Below are 12,982 nucleotides of genomic sequence, written 5' to 3'. Positions count from 1 at the left end.
AGGGTCCCACAGGACAGAAGACCCTTCTCAACCCTTGGGGTCACCGCCCCATTGTTCCATTTCTCTCTCCTCAGAGAGCAGACAGCTCCGCGTGGTGGGTGGAGCCAGTCCCTGCGCCGGGAGAGTGGAGATCCTTGACCAGGGCTCCTGGGGCACCATCTGTGATGACAACTGGGACCTGGACGATGCCCACGTGGTGTGCAGGCAGCTGGGCTGTGGAGAAGCCCTCAATGCCATGGGGTCTGCTCACTTCGGGGCAGGATCAGGGCCCATCTGGCTGGACGACCTAAACTGCACAGGAAAGGAGTCCCACGTGTGGAGGTGCCCTTCCCGGGGCTGGGGGCGGCACGACTGCAGACACAAGGAGGACGCGGGGGTCATCTGCTCAGGTCTGTGCTGCACACTCTCCACAGGCTGGGAGAGGGGTTGGGCCCTGGAGGACGGGGGTCTGAGCGCTGAGGGAGGGTGCTGAAAGGACCAGAGAAGGAGGCTTCCTCCCATGAAACCTGTCTTTGCAGCAGACGTGAAGACGAGGTGCTTTCACTTCCTTCTGCAGCAGCTGAGGTTCTGGTCCTTTCTTCTCAGCAGTGTTTCCTGGCAGAGCCGTTTCTTACAGTTTTTCTTGAAAGCAGGGCTCTCTGTCCAGTTACATACAAAAAAAATTAAACCCATGGTACTAGTTTCTGTTTGCTTCCCTAACAATTTACCAATTAGTGGTGTAAAACAGCATATATTTATTTCCTTACTCTTCTCTAGCTTAGATGTCCAGCAGGGATCTCACTGGGCTGGGATCAAGGCTTCAGCAGGGCCCCATCACTTTTGTGGCTCTAGGGGAGAATCTGTTTCTTGCCTTTTCAAACTTCTTGAAACCACCTACATTCCTTCCTTCACAGCACCCTTCATTCATTATCAGACCAGCAATGCTGCAGGCCTTCAACCATTATCCAGAATCACATATCTCTTTCTAGCTGGAGCTAAGAAAAGTATTCCACATTTAAGGATAGTGGGTCTAAGGATGTGATTAGACTGGGCTCATATTGTTAATACATCATCTCACCATCCCAAGGTCCTTACCTTAATCACATCTGTAAATCCCTCTTGTCAGGTATGGGAACATAGTCACAGGTTGCAAAGATTGGGATGTGGACATTTACATTTTTGGGTTAATTATTATCCCTATCTCCCTAATATCCATATCACATCCCTTTGACATATTCTTTAAAGATTTCCTCAGGAAGCAGGATTCAGCTGCCCCTCTCTGACTAGCATCCATGAAGTTTGGTCTTCCTCTCAATTCAAATCCACTACATCATTGTGGTAGAAATAGAAAGACAGACGTAAATGGAAAAAGTCAGTTAAAAGGGAGGCGATGTCAGTCTTGTCATCTAGTGGGTATCTCTTGAACAAGGTCAAAGATGAATGTTCACCATTTCTAGAAGAAAGGAAAACCTAGAACATCCAGCAAAATTTTCATTGTGTCCTGTCTCCTCCCCTTTCAACCTTAGAGTTCCTAGCCCTCAGGATGGTGAGTGAGGACCAGCAGTGTGCTGGGTGGCTGGAAGTTTTCTACAACGGGACCTGGGGTAGTGTCTGCCGCAGCCCCATGGAAGACATCACTGTGTCCGTGATCTGCAGACAGCTTGGCTGTGGAGACAGTGGAACCCTCAACTCTTCTGTTGGCCTCAGGGAAGGTTCTAGACCCCAGTGGGTGGATGGAATCCAGTGTCAGAAAACTTACACCTCTCTCTGGCAGTGTCCTTCTGACCCTTGGAAATACAGTTCCTGCTCTCCAAAGGAGGAAGCCTATATCTCGTGTGCAGGTGACTTACTATTTCTGTGTGTCTTTCCCAACCCTGTAGGAAGTGTGAGATTTGACATTTTAAAATCTAAGTGATGAGTTTAATTTGGGTCCACAAAATGATATAAAGTGAAAATGGTAGTTGCTCAGTTGTGCTCTTCGCAACCACGTGGACTGTAGCCCGCCAGGCTCCTCTGTCCACGGGAATCTCCAGGCAAGAATGCTGGAATGGGTTACCATTCCCTTCTTCAGGGGATCATCCTGACCCAGGTATGAAAATCGGGTCTCCTACACTGCAGTCAGATTCTTTACTGTCTGAGCCACCAGAGAAGCTGAAATGAGGAAAGAATGAAACTAATTTAATCCACATATTCCAACCTTGTTTGTTAAAATTTTTAATTGAGATGTAATTCTCATAACATTATATTAGTTCTAAGTGTAAAACATAGTGTTTATGTATTTGTACATATTGGTAAATCACCACACATACAGTAATATCCATCACCACATGCAGTTACAATTTTTTTCTCATATGATCCCACAAGTAAGAATTTGCATGCTGCAACTAAGACCCAGCACAACCTAATAAATACTTAATTTTAAAAGAGAGTATTGTTTTCTTCATAGCATCATGGTTTTTTATCCACATAAGGGCTTCCCTGGTACGTCAACTGGTAAAGAATCTGCCTGCTATGCAGGAGACCCTGGTTTGATTCCTGAGTCTGGAAAGTCTGCTGGAGAAGGATAGGCTACTCACTACAGTATTCTTGGGCTTCCCTTGTGACTCAGCTGGTAAAGAATCTGCCTGCAATGTGGGAGACCTGGGTTTGATCCCTGGGTTGGGAAGACCCCCTGGAGAAGGGAATGGCTACCCACTCCAGTATTCTCGCCTAGAGAATTCCATGGACTGTATACTTCATGAGGTCTCAAAGAGTTGGACATGACTAAGTGACTTTCACGAACACTATATACAAAAATATTTTCTTCTTTCCTATATTACTGTCTTAAGATATCTTTCATGACAATATTTTTTCTCTAGAATGTTTTAAATTTTCTTATTTATTCATAGGAACTCTTTATAAACAAACATCACTTACTGTTTCTCTTAAATATTTTTGTAAGATTTTCCTCATATTTTACATATATTTTTAAGATTGTATATGTGTATGGGTGGGTTATGTGATCAAATCTGTAATGGTTTACTTTTTTGACTTCTGCCTTTAGTGCAGTGTTTCAAATGCCATTCTTCATCTCAAAATAACATTGAATCAAGTTTTATTTTCTGCAAACAATTTAATAGTTCCACTATTAAAAACCTAATTTAAAATTTATGTATTTATCTGAATTTATTTTACTATGTGTGATGGTGAAACATCATCACCAGATAGAAATTACATTTTAGATATGTGATATCTTAGCTCCATCACAAAATAAAAGCACATGTCTCATGAGTTCATGGAAAGGACATCAAAAGTACAGGCAACAAAGCAAAAATAGACAAGTGAGGATATAGCGAACTAAAAAGCTTCTGCAAACCAAATGAAAGATCAACAGAGTGAAAAAGCAAGCTAGAGCAAATTATATAAGGTATTAATTTCCAAAAATAATAAGGAACTCCTATAACTTAAGAGAAAAAAAACCCAACAAACTTAAAACCTAATAACTCAATTAAAAAATTGGACAAGGGCTTGAATAGACATTCCTCTAAAGAAGACATATGAATAGCAATAGGTATATAAAAAAATGCTTGACATTGTCAATCATCAGGGAAATGTAAATTAAAACCACAAAGAGATATCATCTCACACATGTCAGAATGACTGTTTTTTTTTTTTTTTTAAAGACACTTAGTGTTGGCAAGGCTGTGGAGAATTTGACACTTTATGTGTACTTATCCACATTAAATGTATAAATTGTACTAATAAAGCTATGTAATCCAGGGGTTAAATCTCTGGGCTTTCACTGTCATGGGTCCAAGTTCAATCCCTAACCTGGAAACTATGATCCCATGAGCAACAGCACAGCCAAAACACAAACAAACACCAGCACAAAAACTATGACCAAAATATCTGTATGATTTATACTGATGTCCCTTTTCATTCTTGGTATTGTCAACTTCATTTTATCTCTGCTCTGCATTGGTATTGCGCAGTGTTCATCAGTTTTCAATGAGCCACCTTTAAAGGGTTTTCTTCTATATTTTCTACTTTATGCTTACCTTCTTTTCCATTAATTTTTGGTCCTTTTTAAATTAACCCCAACATTCTACATTGTTGACTTTCTCATCTAGTTTCTTAATTGGAAGCTTACTTTTTTTCACTTTCAGTCTTTCCTCTTCTCTAAATCTAGGGTATAAATTTCCCTTAGGCACTACTTGAGTTTCATTAGAAGAATTTATCATACCATTATTTTGTGTTTATTATCATTACTTCACAATATTTTGTAAGTTTTAAATTCATTCCCAGACTCATGTGGCTTTTGGAAGGTTCTTGCTGAATTTCCCCAAATAAAAACATATAAATATTTTCTTATTAGTTCTTAATTTTATTCCACTGTGTCCAGAGTAAATATTCTGTATGAATTCAAAGAGTGAAAGATTTTGTCCTATTATATGGTCATTTTGATAAAAGTTCCTAGTGCATTTACAGTAATGTGAACTCTTGCATTGTTGGGTGCATTGCTCTCTGTGTTACTTAGTTAAATGTGCTGATCTTTTTTCACTTTGGTCATTCGTCATGTTATCCTAGCTTGTCAAATGTCATGTCATTTTTTATTGAGTGCTATAAATTATATATGAAAAAGTAAGATACTCCTGATACATTTTCTAACACCTGAAAGGATTTACCCTTTGTTTTCCTAGGCAGGTAGGGGGAGGGGGTGTGTCTCACTCAAACATCTAAATATAACCTAAAACTGAGCTGTAACAGTATGGGTTGCAGTTTTGGTAGCACTCAGTCCACCTCTGATTTCTCTGTCCCTATGACATAGGCCTTCAGAGATTTCAGTTCAGAGCCTATATTCTTTGGTAGCTAAGTACCCAAAATAATGAAAAAGACTCTGCTTTCCAAGTCTTTTTATAAAGTTCTCTAGCTTCCTGCCCTTCACAGCTTATATACTGGGCAAATATTGGAGGGGAAAAGCTGCTGTGTGAGAGAGGCTCTCAAGACTCGAGTTTTGTCTCCAGCACCAGGTAGCCCCCAGATTATGCTGCTTCCTGTCACAACAGTAGTCCTCTGCTTGTCCGAGCCCAGATTCTGAATCATTAAATTATGCAATGAATTGGCAAATTCCCACAGAGAAAAAGAAGCTATAGATCCAGGACTAACATTGAAATAATCTCCACTCTTTAGAATTTTAGCATATTTAGTCCATGTTGTGTTAACAAATGTCGAATACATTTACTGTTTCTTAAAAAATAGTTTCCAGCTTTTAAAGTTGTATCCAGAAAGACCCAGCAAGACACATTGGCCTGCTGTGAACTCCATTCTCCCTGGAAGTGGAAAATTTTAGGTTTAATTCTCTACTTCATTATTTACTTAAAGTGCAGCACTGATAGACATTATTTAACCTTTCTTTACCTACTTTATTTTTTTAACCTTTCCTCCTACTTTTCAATCTTATTAATTCTCTTGCCACTGCTATAAGAAACCAGACCCAGCTGCTGCCCCAGTGCAATGCTGCTGTTGCTGCTGCTAAGTCGCTTCAGTCGTATCCGACTCTTAGTGACCCCATGGACTGCAGCCTACCAGGCTCCTCTGTCCATGGGATTGTCCAGGCAAGAGTACTGGAGTGGGTTGCCATTGCCTTCTGCACGAGTGCAAAGACTCTATATCAGAACCAGCAGGATCTGCAGCCTCAGAGGAGAGCGCCTCCTACTGCTCAGGTGAGGGTCCCACAGGACAGAAGACCCTTCTCGTTCTCCAGGTCAACGCCCCATGTCCTATTTCTCTCTCCTCAGACAGCAGACAGCTCCACCTGGTGGACGGGGGCGGTCACTGCGCCGGGAGAGTGGAGATCCTTAACCAGGGCTCCTGGGGCACCATCTGTGATTTCAGCTGGGACCTGGACGATGCCCGTGTGGTGTGCAGACAGCTGGGCTGTGGAAAAGCCCTCGATGCCACTGTCTCTTCTTCGTTTGGGGCGGGATCAGGGCCCATTTGGCTGGACAACGTGAGGTGCACAGGAAAGGAGTCCCACGTGTGGAGGTGCCCTTCCCGGGGCTGGGGGAAGCACCACTGCGATCATAGCCGGGATGCAGGAGTCATCTGCTCAGGTATGGTCAGTTCATTGCCCACAAGCTGAGAGAATGGAAAGTTCCAAGAAAGCTGGTGTCTGATCAGAGGGACAATAGGGGATGGGTGGGCTAGAGAGGGCTGAGACAACTACCCTTCCTCCGTGAGTGCCCTGTAGCTGTGAGCAATGAGCTTCATATACTTTCCTCTTACAAGTCTCTGCTATTCTTTTCTTCTCCAGTGGTCTTACCTGACACTAAAATAGCTTTATTTATTCTCCCAGTTAAAATAAATCCTCATAATTTTTTCATAATTCACTTTTTGTAAAAGTGAAACATTTGCTAACAGCCACATACACACTCCCTTTGCACAGGAAGGCTATGAGAGGGAGGGACAAACAATGAGGATGTACTTTCCTGGGTGGAGTTGTTTCTATACAAACAGTGTGAGACATTATTTTGCACTAGGTTAGTATGAGTCGAGGCTACTCCTACTACAGGAGGATATTATTTACATGTATAGAGGGTATCCCTACAAGGATCATCATTTAACAGATCAGAGATTCTTATGGATTTGTGCCAGATTTCAAGTTTCCTTTGCAAATTTAGACATAAATGTTTATAGTTCTTTGATGGTAGAGAATTATTGATGAAATGCTCTGAGTCATATATTCTTCCATTGTTACTAGAAAAGTCTCTCTCTCCAATTTTTCCTGTACAACATCTGTGTAAATGCAAACTTTGGAGGAACACTTAGCCATGCACTGACAAGTCAAAGGTGGAGGTAATAAAACTTGAATTTCTGTGTTTTATGTTAAGAGATTATAAAGTTCATATCTGATGGCCTCAATAATATAAGAGAATTGCATTTGGGGGCTTATTTGGGGTAAGTGGACAAACATAATTTTTGAAGAAGGTGGAAAAGGTTTTATAGTAGCTGGGAGGAAGGCGAATGGCAATGGGAGCTGATGAAGGTAACCGTGAGGTTCTCTGAGCAGCACTGAGGGGCCAGGTGTGGTGTGAAGGATGCTACGTGTGTCTAAGGACACAGGATGTGTACACAGCAAGAGGCCAGACAAGGATATGTCTTTACTATATTTAATATCTTTACTCACTTTGGCCTTCTATTTAATAATTTTCTTGGAATTATCACACACTTATTCTTCCATGTAAATTTTAAAATCAAGTAGAAAATGAAAAGGATATACTATATCTCAGAAGTCTCTATCCTGATATGTATAAGACTTTATTGAGTATTCAGCATATATTTGAATATTTCACATGTATCAGGGTATATAAAACAGAATACAAGAAATACTTTTTTCTTGTTCTTTCTAAATTTTTAATCCCATAGAATTAATATAACAATATCAATAACCTCATATATGCAGATGACGCCACCCTAATACCAGAAAGTAAAGAGGAATAGAGGAGAGCCTCTTGATGAAAGTGGAAGAGAAGAGTGAAAAAGCTGGCTTGAAACTCTGCATTCAAAAAACGAATATCATGGCATCCAGTCCCAGCACTTAATGGCTAGGAGATGAGGAAAAAATGGAAACAGCAACAGACTTATTTTCTTGGGCTCCAAAATCACTACAGACTGTGACTGCAGCCATGAAATTAAAAGATGCTTGCTCCTTGGAAGAAAAGCTATGACAAACCTGGACAGCAGATTAAAAAGCAGAGACATTACTTTGTGACAAATGTCCATATAGTCAAAGCTATGTTTTTTGTTTTTTTTTTTTTTCCGGTAGTTATGTATGGTAGTTTTGTATGGATCATAAAGAAGGCTGAGTGCTGAAGAATTGATGCTTTTGAACTGTGGTGCTGGAGAAGACTCTGGAGAGTCCCTTGGACAGCAAGGAGATCAAATCAGTCCATCCTAAAGGAAATCAACCCTGAATAACTCATTGGAAGGATGTATGCTGAAGCTGAAGCTCCAATACTTTGGCCACATGATAAGAAGAAATGACTCATTGGAAAAGACCCTGAGGCTGGGAAAGATTGAAGACCAGAGAAGAAGGGGATGACAGAGGATGAGATGATTGGATGGCATCACTGACTCAATGGACATGAGTTTGAGTAAACTCAGGGAGATAGTGAAGACAGGGAAGCCTGGAGTGCTGCAGTCCATGGGGTCACCAAGAGTCGGACAGGACTGAGTGACTAAGCAACAAAACAACCAGTTAAATAAAAATGTTTTAATTAGAATGTGTAGCCTGTGACCCAAACTCCCAGCCAGAGGAGGCTAGGGGTCCTAACCTGGGCCTCTCTGGGGGGATGGAAGTGGATAAATAATAAAAGGCAAGCAGATCATCCTCTCCCTCATCATTCATTCTTATATCAGTGGTCAAGCTAATCCTTCAATTCTTTAATTTCTGTGGTGTCTTTTTTGTCCTCTCCTGCTCTCTATAGTAGATTTTTATTCTGTTACATCATTCTTTTTGAGACTTCAAAGTTCACATACTTATGCAATCAGAGTCCTTTACCAGGACAAATTCCACCATTACATACATAACCATGAGCACACTCAGAAACCAGGCAAATTATTTTAAAAATTGTTCTTTATGATTTGCAGGGTTTTTTTCCCCATTGGATTACCTTTTCTCTGTCCAAATATGGTCCCTGAAGCACGAAATCATGATCATGAATCTTTTCTTTGGTCTCTCTCTCATACTCCATCCACTCCCCATTTAACCTACCACTCACCCCACCTCACTCCCTACAGAAGTTCTTCCCTTTTGGAGTATCCTTTCCATCTATTTGTAGCTCTTAAGATCATTTCTTCTTTTCTGCATTGGGGGAATTTGGAAAGGGTAGTAGTGTTAGGTGGCAAATGGGAACAGCCCAGGGGATAAAAGGTGTTAAAATCTTGTTGAACAAATATTTGGTTTCCAAATCTATGTTTCATCATTATTGAGGCTTTTGCAATTTAGAAATCTCTAAAATATATATGGCTTGCTTGCTCTCTGCTATCTTCCTCTCACTCTCCTTTTTCGTAGCTTGCTGGCTTCTTATCTCAGAAATCCAATGGAGTATTATTCAGCCATTAAAAAGAATACATTTGAAGCAGTTCTAATGAGGTGGATGAAACTGGAGCCTATTATACAGAGTGAAGTAAGCCAGAAAGAAAAACACCAATACAGTATACTAACGCATATATATGGAATTTAGAAAGATGGTAACAATAACCCTGTGTATGAGACAGCAAAAGAGACACTGATGTATAGAACAGTCTTTTGGACTCTGTGGGAGAGGGAGAGGGTAGGAAGATTTGGGAGAATGGCATTGAAACATGTGAAATATCATGTATGAAACGAGTTGCCAGTCCAGGTTCGATGCACGATACTGGATGCTTGGGGCTGGTGCACTGGGACGACCCAGAGGGATGGAATGGGGAGGGAGGAGGGAGGAGGGTTCAGGATGGGGAACACATGTAAACCTGTGGCGGATTCATTTTGATATTTGGCAAATCTAATACAGTTATGTAAAGTTTAAAAATAAAATTAAAAAAAAAAAAATAAATAAAAAAAAAAAAAAAAAAAAGAAATCCAAATAGGAAAGGAATATGCAGTAGGCATATAGATAGGGTTAGAATACATTAAATTCTCATCACTCCTTCACATTTGCTAAGAATCTCATGTCTAGGATGAAGTAATCAACTAACTCAGTTGTCTTGCATAATCCCACTGAGACTTTACTTTCTCTCAGGTGTGTTCATACATCCTAGGTTTTTAAGAAAGATGGCTAGCATCATTCCCTTCCTCTCCTATGACTCTCTGAGCTTTCATCACTTCCAAACTTATCTGTGAACAACTTCTTTCACAATTAGGTTACCTAATTGTGACCTAATGCCTGCACTCAGATCCAGCCCGCATGCTGTTCCCATCCCCAGTGACTTGAATATGGGCTCAGAGAAACGTGCCCAAAATTCTAGCTCCAGAAATTTCAGGATGACCTTCTAAACTTCTCTGACTCTTAGGCCTCTAACCTCTCGAATCCCATGATCTTTTTTCACTCTCATTTAGTTCGGCTGTGCACTCAAGTTTGAATGTCTACCACTGTGCAGTTTCTTTGGGCCTCTGTAGTTTCTGGGCCCCCAGATAAGAATTAACATTCCTAACCAATATATATTCTCAGGATTCAGCCATTCCAAACTGACCCTGCAATCCTTCTGGATATCTCTTCAGAAACTTGCTCATGAAAATGCAATTTGACAATGACAGTCAAATTCTCTCTTCTTATCCCCTCTTATTCCACTGCTGGAAAAAGCTTTCCCACCATTGCCTGTGAGGTGTTGTTTCCAATTGTCAAGCCAGTTTCATGAACAGTCACTGGCTTTGTTCTTTGTTTCTCTTAGGATTTGTGCATCTGGCCGGAGGGGATGGACCCTGCTCAGGGCGAGTAGAAGTGCATTCTGGAGAAGCCTGGACCCCAGTGTCTGATGGAAACTTCACACTCCGCACTGCCCAGGTCATCTGTGCAGAGCTGGGGTGTGGCAAGGCTGTGTCTATCCTGGGACATGTGCCCTTCAGAGAGTCCAATGCCCGGGTCTGGGCTGAAGAGTTCAGGTGTGAGGGGGAGGAGCCTGAGCTCCAGTTCTGTCCCAGAGTGCCCTGTCCAGGGGGCATTTGCCACCACAGTGGAGCTGTTCAGGTTGTCTGTTCAGGTGAGATGCACGTCAGGATTTAGCCTCTGTGTACACTTACTTCAAGCTAAAAAAGAAATATGATTTTGCTGAAATCCTGTCTGTTTCTATCAGTGTACACAGATGTCCGGCTCGTGACAAACGGCTCCTCTCAGTGTGAGGGGCAGGTGGAGATGAACATTTCTGGACGATGGAGAGCGCTCTGTGCCTCCCCCTGGAGTCTGGCCAATGCCAATGTTGTCTGTCGTCAGCTCGGCTGTGGAGTCGCCATCTCCACCCTGAACAGAGCAGAAGGAAGTGATCAACTCTGGAAAGCCCGATTTCACTGCTCAGGGACTGAGTCCTTCCTGTGGAAATGCCCTGTGACTGCCCTGGGTGTTCCTGACTGTTCCCATGGCAACATGGCCTCTGTGATCTGCTCAGGTAAGACAGGGAAGGGCTACTATACTTAGGATGCTCCTGGAGTGAAATTTCCCCAGAGCAGAGAGTAAGGGAAAACAGGCTTAAAAAGAAAGATATTCTGTAGTGAAATGTTTAATCTTGTTACTGAACTCGAGTTTCAGCTGCTCATTACTCAAGAATCCAACACAGAGACAAGTGTGGGGTAAAATTAAAGACAGCTTTATTGAGGATACCAGCCATTCTGGGGAGACAGAGGACTAATGTACCAAAGAACCAGCTCCTCCTTGCTAATCAGGAGTGCATAGGTGGAAGTAGGGGACAGTTTACCTGCAGAGTAGCACAGCTAGCTCTGACAATCATCTTGAAATAGGTCTGGTCAGTGTCACCTTTATTGTTTGAATTACAGTTAATCATCAGTTCTAGTGTTGGTTTGTTCCCATTTCCTTGAGGCAGATCTTGGAATTGTGTAAGATGAAGATTATGAACTTCCTTGTTGGCTCAGATGATAAAGAACCTGCCTGCAATGCAAGAGTCTTCGGTTTGATCCCTGGGTTGGGAAAATCCCCTGGAGAAGGAGCTGGCTCCCCACTAGTCTGGTCATCATGTAATTTATTGCTACCACCTGTTTGGGATTTAAGTATCTGCAAAATAGCTCAAAAGATATGGCTCAGGATGTTATCTATAGCCCATAAGAAGGAACTAAAGGTCCTTGACTTTGTTTAGGGCTAAACTATTATTATTTTGTACCATTTGACTGTTTTCCTTTTTATTTTCTAATTTTTTTTCATTTCTGTGATCAAATTTATTCTTTTTTTTTAATTTATTTATTTATTTTTTTTTAATTTTATTTTATTTCTGTGATCAAATTTATTCTTTAGCTAGGTTTTTCTACAAACAGAGGCAGGTGGAGGACATGAGGGTGGTCTGTCCTGAGAAGGCTCTGTAAGGTCCTGCTCCATAGCATTCTCATTGTTCACTCATTTTTTTTCAGGGGAAAGAAGTGCTAAGAAATGCTAAGAAGTGCTATGTCAGGGAAAGAAACGCCTAGATGAATATTTTTTATGAAACATTATTATTTAAGGATAATAATAGAGAACAAAGTACAAACAATAAGTGTATACCTAGGTCATGTTCTCCAACCCAGATCTACAAAGAGAACATGCACAGCACCACAGAATCACTATCGCCTCCCAATAGCTGTGTCCTCCTCCTCTCCAGGGAAGACTGCTTACCTAAGACTTGTACTGCTGTAGAATATTTTCTCAGTTTTTGAACTTTATGTAAATTCATACACTATGTTTTCTTTTGTGTCTAATTTCTTTGACTCCAAACTGTGTTTGAGATTCACTCATGATGTTGTTTATGGCAACATTTCATTCATTTTTATTATTATAGAGTATTCCTTTGAAAGATCACATGACCATGCATTGAACCATTCATCTAATGGCAGAGATTTGAGTTTATTTCCAGTTCTTGACTATTACAAATACAATGGTGCAAATTACCATGATGATGACTTTTGGCAAAAGTATTTATTATGATTTTTGTGTGTTTAATTCTTGGTCTTATATTTTTATTTTCTTAACGGTGTGCTGTACTTCAATGAACCAAGTTACTCATCTTAGGTTTGACTAATCAACTTTTTTTCTGTACAAGTAGTGCTCTTTCAGTCAGTCAGTTCAGTTCAATTGTGCAGTCATGTCTGACTCTTTGCAACCCCATGGACTGCAGCATGCCAAGCTTTCCTGTCCTTCACCATCTCCTGGAGCTTGCTCAAGCTCATATCCATTGAGTCGGTGAAACCATCCAGTAATCTGATTCTCTGTCGTCCCCTTCTCCTCCTGCCTTCAATCTTTCTCAGCTTCAGGGTCTTTTCCAATGAGTCATTTCTTCCCTTCATGTG

General features: G+C 41.2%; 1 pseudogene; it reads left to right on the top strand.

The window, feature by feature from the left end:
* The window catches only part of LOC129644199 (antigen WC1.1-like), a 51,780-nt pseudogene that overhangs the window by 18,567 nt on the left and 20,231 nt on the right, over positions 1–12,982 (top strand).

Source organism: Bubalus kerabau, chromosome 1 (genome assembly GCF_029407905.1).
Source record: "Bubalus kerabau isolate K-KA32 ecotype Philippines breed swamp buffalo chromosome 1, PCC_UOA_SB_1v2, whole genome shotgun sequence".
NCBI lineage: Eukaryota > Metazoa > Chordata > Mammalia > Artiodactyla > Bovidae > Bubalus > Bubalus kerabau.
The sequence above is the reverse complement of the archived record's forward strand: the minus strand, read 5'-3'. Positions and strand labels throughout refer to the sequence as shown.